Consider the following 10,505-nt stretch of genomic DNA (forward strand, 5'->3'; position numbering starts at 1 on the left):
CAGCAATGTAAGGCTTATAAGAACCAAGAGACCACAAGGTTTCCCCGCAGGGAAGCTCCATGAGACGTGGCCACCCACCAAACTGATTTCTCACACTTCATCCAGTCAGACGTCACTGGAATCTTAACTGGCTGCACTGGCAAAGGGTGACTAGTATTCAGCTGATAGAGCCGCCTGGTCTGGCAACATCTGGGTCAATGCAAGCAAGGGACACTTCAAGGATGGATGAGGCAGAGACAAGGGCGTCTGCAGAATAGCAAGAGATGGCATTAGTTCTTGGAGATGGCTTCAGCAAGTGCTTGTGGGCAGCTCTCTCTGTGCGCTATTTCCAAAAGGAGAACCTTGTAATTACAATAAAGCGGCCATATTATATTGCTGACTTCCTTGAAAACTCTGTACTTTACTGGGCAGGGCCTGCAAATGCACACACACCCTGCTAGCCACAACACACCAAAATAGATCAGAGCAGGGGTTCGCCTGGGAGGAAACGGAGAAAGGGAGTAGACTGATACCCTCGCCACTAACAGTGGGGTCAAAGAGTATATGTACCCGTGTGCCATGAATGCACACTCTGCTTGGCCTGGTGAGGCTGCTGGAGGTGTGCAGAGCCAGGTACAAAAGGGAATTTAGAAAGAGAATGGGTCAGTGATTTTGAATCTGGCCACGGATCACACCCAGCTAACCACATACCTCGAAATAGGCAGGAGAGGAGGAGGAGGAGGAGGGAGGACAAGGGGTGACTAAGGGGCAGAGTGAGGGAGGGGGGAGGCACAGCAAGGGTACACCTAAGTGGGTGTGTTTTTCTGTGTGGGGTGAGCTCTGAAGTGTGCGTGCCAACTGATGTATAATAGCACGTGTTTCTGTGAGAGACAGACAGAGTTTATATATATGTGCACACAGTATATTTTGACAAAGTCTTTTGATATTTGAACAAAGTAAAAAAAAAATACAGTGTGTGTGTATTCTCTTCTCTCTCTCATTCTCAGCATTTTTCTTGTGTGCGTGTTTCATTAGTGGCTTTCAACACTTAGCAATCTTTTTTTGGGAGTTTGAAGGCAGCTTCCTTACTCTTTGACGTTAAATATAGTAAAAGGTGAGCTCCAGGATTTGCTCAATTTAGCACAATTACTCACTGTTAGAATGTAATTTGCCCAGATGGTGCATAATGGCTGTACTAATAAAAGGCAATTAGAAGTACTGGTGATATATGAACCAGAAATAGGAGGATACGCTATACTGAGCCACAAAGGCAAACTATCAAAGCATATACTGTATATATAAGAAGCAGGTTTCATGTACTGTGTATTATTTTGTTAAAAAACGAAATTTGCCACCCTATACGCCCCTTTATGCCCCACAGAGATAGTAGTGGGCAGATTTATATCTAACTAGCACTGAAAATACCTGAAAAGTGTGCCCACAACTACTGGCAATTCATTTTTCCTTATAAATGTAGAATATTACCTAAGCCTCAAATAACCACATCTAGATCTGCATCTAAATGCCAAAATCCCCAAAATGAAACACAGCCAAAGATGGAGGAGAGAGATATGACTCGAATGAAGGTTTGAGGGAAATGCTGCCTGGGAGGGGACGCTTGGGCCGTGGAAAGGTACAGGCAGGAAAAAATCACAGGAATGAAAAGAGAGAGAGGGGATGGGAAGGGGGAGGCTGGGTGGGCAGAGAGCTGGTGGTGGGGGGCACACAGGCATGCAGAGGGTGAGAGGGAATGAATGAGGGCCATTGATAAAGAAGGAGCAAGAGGACGGAGGTGAGGAGAGGGAGAAAGAGAGAGAGAGCAGAAGGGAGGGAGGAGGGATCAAAAGGTATTTACACACAGAGATTCCAGAAAAAAAACTGAGGTGGGGAGGGAAAAGTTGGATGGATGGATAGATGGACAGAAGCATCACTAACTGACCTACTGACTAAAACACAGGGTGGGACTTTGGCATTTTTGACACAGAAAGATATTTGTGTCTTCAAAGTCGCAGGTTTTTCCACAAATGAAGTCACCCGAACAGCTGTCACTGCAGTACACAGTAAGCTACAGTAAAGTTTCGAGCAGAGTCGGTTAAGGTTAGCTCAGTTTAAAGGTGGCAGCCATGAAGTTCCCATGGAATGAAAAAACACCTCTGTGTTGTTAGCTTGTATCCCTGGGTATATAGTTCAAATAATACATTTTTTTTTTGTCTTTTTCCTTTTCTTTCTTTTTTTTTTTTTTTAAAGATATTTTTTGGGGCATTTTGTAGCTTTATTGAGAGAGAGAGATATTGAGAGTGAAAGGGGGAGACAGAGGGGAAGACATGCGTGAAAGGGCTCCCAGCCGGATTCGAACCCGGGCTGCCCGCTTTCGAGGACTGGGCCTCTGTGGTACGCGCTATTAAAACTATTTAATCGGCTCTTTAGACTTTCCAAATGTCATCAGACCGAAATAATCAAATTCTGATAGTGAAACAAATTATTTTACAATCAAAGAATGTATTCACCGATTCATGTATTCACTTTTTAGACATCTCTGTGACAGGTGAACCCTTGACCAGGTTTCCCCTAAACCTGTGTCTTGCACTTTCATTGGCTCCTTCACAGCTCCAAGTATTTATACTGCTAGATATCTGGATTACATCTGCGACGCATCGTGTCACTCTTGGCTCGTGTCTTCGCACCAATTTTTTGTGAGCTCCAAGTCAATTCCTATTTGCCTCTGAACTGGGGGCTTTGTTTGGGTGGGAAGGGAACTAGAAAACCAGAGCTATGGAGTAAACCCAGTGTAATGCATGAAAATTGGGGATGAAGGAAAGAGCACTAAGCACACTGCCCTTATCCTGAAAACTTCCAATGTTCCAATTCAATTTTACAGCCCATCCTATGTGAAAATCATGAAGGAACGACTGGGCAAATGAATCCAGATAAACATGGGAACACCACTCGGTGTGGTTGAAACCAACACTTCCTCCATTCCAAGATTTAGCTGCTTGTGAAAACAACTTGTTTTGTTTGGGCTGAGAAAAAGCTCTTCATTGACTCTGGAGAGGTCCTGAGAACATTTTTAGGAGAATATTCTGAAAAAAACAAGTCTGTCTTGTGGGTTCATTATAAGGGATGAAAGAGGAGAAGCAGCAAGTATGTGAAGCATTAAAAGTATTCGGTTGGTGTAACGCTGAAGGGACAGAGGGCATTGAGGCCCGGCTGTGACCCAGACTAGTCAGCTGGACACTCTGAGGTCAAGAGGAAGGTCAGGTGGGTCATTCTGCCGTCAGAGTGACACCTTGCTATACCTGGCCCAGCTGAACCATTACAAAGAACTGTGGTGGAGCCAGAGCAACAGCCAGGAGCTCAAAGGCCTTTTTCACACCAGCTGCTCAACTGAGCTCTCCCAGACTGAGACGACCTGCACTTATTAGTGCTGCATTCGTCTGTCGATCGCAAGGAACTAGTTATATAACAACAGTACAGAGCAGAAAGAGAGTTGCATGTACCTATCATAGGGGAAACTTAACTTGATACAAAATAAAGAAAATTAAAATAGATTCAGAATCTACCTTTTAAGTTTGGATTTAACTTTTGAGGTTTCAAAGAAATTATTATCATTCTGCAAGGAGAACTAATTATCCAACATAACAATGCATGAACATTAGTCCCAATGTTAATTATGATGGCTGGCTGATGTTAGTAGTAGATTAACTGAAGCACGCGTAGCAGATCCAGCCTCTTCGTTATCCATTTTTTGCAGAGGCATGTATGCTTCATCCTGGGCTTAGAAACTTTAACATTTTGGGTATCATTTGAGCTGAATGAACAGTATTACATCGTATGTGCTCAAACAGCAGCTTACAAATGTGTCCTGCTGCTATGGAAAACATTTGTTACCGATTGGCTTGCAGGTTAAAATCTTATCTTGTAGCAAGAACTGAATTGCCATCAGGTATATTACACTGCAGCTCTGTGTTCACACGTGTTCTAACATTGGATGTCCACAAACTGCATTTATTTAGCTAGCTTTGTTAATCCTACCTTGTTTCTATAAATTAAGCCCTGATTTCAGCCAACATAGTCTTCCAACAAAGCTCCATGTCCACAGGTTGATGAGATTTTTGGCCTTTTGGTGAATGATAAAATTAGCTTAAACACTTATATGGTACTTATGCAATATAAAATGTAAGGGATTTATTATTAATATACTGTTTTTCTGTCCGTCTTGTTATTATCAGCTCACTAAAGCACGTTGTAATGGCAATAAAGTTAACTCTACTCATATTTAAAGGCATACTTTGTAGACTGAGACTCCACTCTCATAGACCCCGTTGACAGAGGGACTCCTCAGCCGGCCGAGGTCAATAAGGAATGCACCAGGGGAGAGGGAGGGAATGTACCACAGGGGTGTTGAGGAAGGGGGTGGTGTAGCAGCGGAGGAAACACAGAGGGGGGAAACAGAAGGGTCTTTTGTGAGACAGGAAGCTGCTGAGACCAGGGCCCTCTCTCTGGGTACAGTAGCAGAGCAGAGAGAGCTCTGGGATATGAGAAAGATGTGACTGAGGGGATGAAGACGGCGTTAACTGAGGAGGGGAGAGAGCTCAGTGAGCGAAGGACATGCAGAAGAAGAAGAATACACCTGGGAGGCGGTAGAAAGACGGCTGAGTGACGGAACAAGATGCAAGTTGGAGGATGTGAACAAATACGGTGTCGAAGAGGAAACGGTTATATTGAGTGCAAAAAAATATATTTTTCCCATGTTGGGTGATTCTCTTTTTTGAGCCTTTCTAAACTTCTCAACAAAATATTGTCAACTGCAAACCCTGAATAGCATTGCCATAAAACACATCCTATCACCAAGCTTAAGCATTTAACAATAAACGTCATAAAACGTGTCAATATTGTTGTTTCAGAGATGGAGAGAAATTGTTGCCAATAGGTTCTTCTGCCAATAGCCTTCTGCTAACTGTAGCCAAAGGTTCATGACTGTGGCAAATCCAAGTTTATGTTTATGTAGCCAGCTAGAGCAGACTACAGTCTGTCATCTCAAAGGGCTTTACAGGCCACAGGTTTGCAAGAAAACAGGATAGTAATTCTCACAGAATTGCTGCTATATAAAGGCATGGGGATAACAATCATGATCAGGATGATTGAAATGAATGACTAGTACTTGAACAGGTGACTGTATGAATATGGAGGGAGGGGCTTCGGACGAAGAGGAGGAGCTGAAAGAGGAGGCTGCTTTTTGAAATTCTGCAGCCCACCCCCCCTTTTCCAGAAAACTGCCTACCCCAGCTCTAAACCAGGAAGGTCCACTGAACCACTGGAGTCTTTAAACTGTCTCATTTGAGTAATAGCGGACTTCAGGTTATAGATGCGGGCATGTGACTGGAAAGTTGCCAGTTTAATACCTGGACTCATAGGGGCAGGATATATCTGGTTGGAGAAAGTGCAAGATCAGCCCCTTCCATAACAAACACAACTGAGGTGACCCACAAATCTGACCGTGGTTATACTGGGCACATTCAGTGTGTGAATGCGTCTCTGTGTGCATATGTGTGAACGGGGCATTCCTTAAACTTCCCTGGATTAACAAAAAAAGAGAGAAATATCAAAAAGTAAAAAACCAACATGAATAAATTCAAGAGTAACAGAGGAGATGAGAAAAGGGGATTCAGGAGATAAAAGTGGAATGAGTGAGCAGGAGGATGAGAACAGAATCAGTTTGGCTGTCCCAGGGGCGGAAGCACAAAACATCAAAAAACTAGAAACTAATTATTGATTTCCAAAACAAGTGGCTGAACATGCAGGCCTGCAGTATTTGTACACAGAAACAGCAGCCGGTTAATGAGGTCAGGGAAAACCAGTAATAAAAACAATCTTTGCTGTTATGGTCATGAGCTCATTTCTGTCCGTCTGTCCTCTGAAGTGCCATCAAAGAGCTTTTCATCTCAGTTCAGTCCCATCCGGGCCATTACTGTACGAACAAAACATACAGATGCCAAGACGGCAGGATAAATTACTGATGATGCTAGAAAACGAAAATACTACCCTCCCTCTTCCTTTTCTGTTGCCTTTTCCTCTTCATCTACCCTTTCCCCCTCGCTGAACCATTTCAGCCTTCTCACGTTCACTCCTGGCACACAGACAAGAGCTCGTTAATCCTCCCACACACACTCTGCCCACTCTCTCTTGTCATGACAGTGAAATTAGGAGATGGCACTTTGCAATCTTTCCAATGAAAATATTTTTACCCCCTTCTATGTACACTGCTCACACACAAAAGATGTCATTAATAAAGTTCCTGCATGATTAAATTCAACACTTGTTGCTCCACAGACTTTTTTCTGAATTAAGTTTGAAGAGTTTAAGAAACTCTGCCTTCTCCTGCACCATACTTACTTTATTTAGCTCACCCCCAAACTTGAGTGATTACAATAGTTTTTCCTTATTGACTCAGTGTGATATTATGGTTATTGTTCTGTTTGGGTGCATTAAACTGTACATGCAAAGTGTCAAGGCATAGTATTAGCATCATACATGGACAATAGACAATGTGTTTATTATATTTGAATCTAACTTGTGATTTGGGCTTTCACATTTAATGACAAATGCAGAATTTACAGCAACATTTTACCGTAAATTTGAGTTATTTTCGGTTCGTATTAGGTTTTATACCCCCAGTTTTCAGTGGCACCATGATGGTTTCTTTCTGAAACATTTCTTTATGCACATCTCTGTGTCATGTATTTATTCTGCCATGTTCCTTGATTAGAAAGCAAGGACAGCCACCCTTAAATGTAGAATTATATACTTTATGTAGGACTCATTCTCAGTTTCACCCAGATTTAGCTCTGCTCAGGAGGCGCTCTCAGTCATCTAAGTGTATCCTGGCTCAGATTTGGTCTGTGTATACCCAAAACCTAGCATATCATTACAGCTGAAAGAACATGGGGACAGTGGCTGACCAGTAATTTGGCTTCCCTAAATGTTGTCACTAGTCATTCCAAAGTTTCTTTCCATTTCCACAGACTGGACCTTACAGAGGCAACAAGCTGTACAATACGGTGGGCAGTTTGCCTTTATATGCCATAAAAACCTAAATAAACCATAGAATCATGTATGTATATAAAGCTGATACAAATCTGGCCCAAATTCCACACTGATAGCGGTTTTCACTGCTGACTGTCGCCCAACAGACGTGACTCTTTGATCCGACATTCACGTAAACATGGAAATGTTGTCTTTAATTTATCACAATGAACATTTACAGTAAGGCTGCCAACAGTGGATCATTCTAATCAGCAAGCTAAATGTTTTTCTCTTTATTTGTCTAACTGCAGTCAGAATTGTACAGTACTTGCATCCATGTTGTAAATGTATTCATTGTTAGTACAAACAAGTCCAGCTAAATAAAAGACTCCCAATGGTCAATTTAATGCCATTAAGCTGGGCTTCAAACTTTTTTTCAAATCATTAGCATTTGCTTTTTCTGCAGCCAGTAAGAAATGTGCAAAAAAGAAAGAAAAAAAGAGCCGACTTTATAGATGGAACTGAGTTCAAATGTTAGAATCAGTTTTCTTTTTCACTGTCAATTCAAGTCTCACAACCCTGAAGTTCAGGGGGGGATCACAGTATTTATTAAACCTACCGACCGAGAACAGAAAATACCAGTAAGCAGCCAACACACCTGACATCTTGGCCTCCATTTTAGTATTTGCCCCGTCTAGAGAGTACACAAGCTCAATAAAGCTCTGTCTTCCTCAGGTGTGTTTGCGTGTGCATGAACGCAATGTGTGGGGCATTTCTACCACACAGAATCCACCAAAGCTGTTGGCAAGTGACTTCAAACACAGCTCGTTTATCTGGTGCACAGCAATAACATTCACCTGGTGAACATTGACATTTGTGAAGCAGAAATTAAGAGGAATTTGACCCTCGGTATAAAGATGTCTTTCTGCAGCGCTCTCCCTCACACGCTGAAGGGGAGGGAGTGGGGTGAGAAACAGGGAGGGAGGGAGAGGAGTAGTTAGAGCCAGAAGGAGACTGGGGAGAGAGGAGGGCAGGAAAGACACTGAGGAAGAGATCGAAAGGTTAACAGACAGGATGGAGGGAGTCAGAATCAGAGAGAGGAGGATAAAAAGTAAACGAGAGGAGGGAGATACAAGAAGGTGAGACAAGAGTGTCATGAGGAGGGAAAAGTGAGGCAGGAAAATAAAGGTGTAAAGGAGGAAAGATGGGAAAAGGAGAGGCGACGGCAAGCTGGCAAAGGGCCTGAGAAAGGTAAAGAAGTATGACGGAATACAGTTCAAAGAGGGCACTCACATCACTAGGTGTCTAAAATAAGAAACTATGGTGAACTGGTTCAACATTGACATCATTAAACTTAATGTCATAGCATTTAGTGATACTGTGCTTGGTACTAAAATAAAATAAAAAATGAGTATCTTTCTGCTGTGTGGCATCTTTTTTTGGAATCCAACACATATAAGTCATCATATAGTTACTACTTTCCTGAATAAAATGGGCAACTTACTGTCTGGTTATATGCTCTTCTCTAAATATGATGCTGCTGACCTGGCTGCAATGTGCTTCACAGTCCTGAACAGAATAGTCATTGTGCTTGCTCCCTCTGCTGGCAGCTGCTGGTACTACAGGAGCAGCAGCTTCCTCAGTGGCACACTTGGCTCAGACATCTGTAACATGGAAAGTGATGCTTAACCTCCATCGGATTGGTCTTAGTCTATATACTGAAGTCATGGTAACCAAACTACAGTTTTATAGCACATTTCCACAACTCAGCATTAGAGTAATGAAGAGTTTAGCTAAATATTGCTCAAGCATGTAAAATTCTAAAGTTGGTAAATTTGGCCTGCCCGGTAAAACACAAAAATAAAAGAGGCCAAAGGACTCTGAGGGATCTATAACTAGGTCAACCACACATCAACCAAAGAAGAAAAACATAATATTACTGTAAGTACTGCTATGTCTACATGAATTTCTCTTCCAACCGCATTTGTATCAAAACTGCATCGAAGAATATCACAGAAGTTTTCTAATGGGTGAAATATTGAGGAATGAAACACATAATTTATTTATCTATTTTTGTACCATAAAAGCCAGTAAGACCCTATTGGTGTGCATTTCTCATAACTGTCAGTTATGCTTGCATGAACATAAGGATCTGCCTGATTTTATATACGGTTACTGTTGAATCCTTTAAACATGATGTGACGTAGAAATACATTTCATAAAAGAGTGACTGAGGTTTAGGAACATAATTTCAGCATCATCTTGTGCCTTGAACGATAAGCTATGCATGGAGCTTCTAGCTCCTGTGGACCAGGACGAAGAAGAGCTACTCCGGCCCTTTAGAGACGAGGGAGGAGACAGACTGTGGGAGGTGGCAGCAGAGAGAGTGAGAGAGCAGCCCCCAACTACATGGCCACACAGATACAAACTCATACCCACATTCCTATCTTTCTTTACATTTAAATATGTGGCAGAGGGAACAGAACAACCAGTGCGGGGTTAATATACCTATAAAAATGTTCTGATCTCAGTTGATCTCTGCTGCTTTCTTATTGGCCAAGGTGCATTAAGTAGGCGGAGCGGGAGTTTGAGACAATTGAACCACCCAGCAGCTCTAATTAAGGGAGGAGAAAGGAGGAGGTGGAGCAGTAAGAGTTGAAACTTGGACGAGGAGAAGAGGTCAGTGCTCCCTCTAGAGTTTGAAAGATGGGAATGCGTCACAAGTGGTCAGCCGGGGCCCTGCGGTCCTGCTGGACTGAAGAGCTCACCATCATTTCTCCACGAGCCGAGTTCGGACGTTCCATTTTCAAAGACAGTGAGTGGGTGTTTTCTGTGGAGGCTAAAGGAAATTAGTGCAGTGGAATTTTCAGCCCAGAGTGTGTTGCAATTTAAGTAATTTTCATTCACATCTTGCAATATCTACAATTATTCAGAACTTAGTGTAATAATCAACTGCTCTGTAGAGTTTTAAGTGTGTCATGTATAAAAAAAGAGAAAAGAATGAAAAACACTTCACATACAGTATTAAAACCTTTACTCGGACATGATACAACAAACAGAAACAAGATTCAGAATTAATGACTGAAAAAATTATTCATATTTTTTTTTCTTTCTTTCAATCCCCGAAGCACACAATATTCAATCAGCTCCATGTGTACGATGGAGTAGGATACAAACAGGACAAAGACACAAGAGAAAGAGAGAAAAATTTAAAATAAGAGTGACAGGTTCCATTCTGATTTTACAGTTCTCATATTTGTTTAATACTTTGTAATAAACAAAAGATGAATAGCATAGTTGGAGAAGAGGGAGACAGGAAACAAGACAAAGAAACAGTGTGTGAATTTCTTTATGATGAAGAGTAAACAATTAAGGAAGATTCTAGATCTACCAGAAAATAGTTTTTCTGTTCTTCTTGATTGACAAATGAACACCTGATCCGAGTTTGTCAAGCCCCTGCCCTTTGCTTTTCTTCCCTCCTCTCTCTGACCTACCCTTCACGT

The sequence above is a fragment of the Centropristis striata genome, chromosome 14, assembly GCF_030273125.1.
Source record: "Centropristis striata isolate RG_2023a ecotype Rhode Island chromosome 14, C.striata_1.0, whole genome shotgun sequence".
Classification (NCBI taxonomy): domain Eukaryota; kingdom Metazoa; phylum Chordata; class Actinopteri; order Perciformes; family Serranidae; genus Centropristis; species Centropristis striata.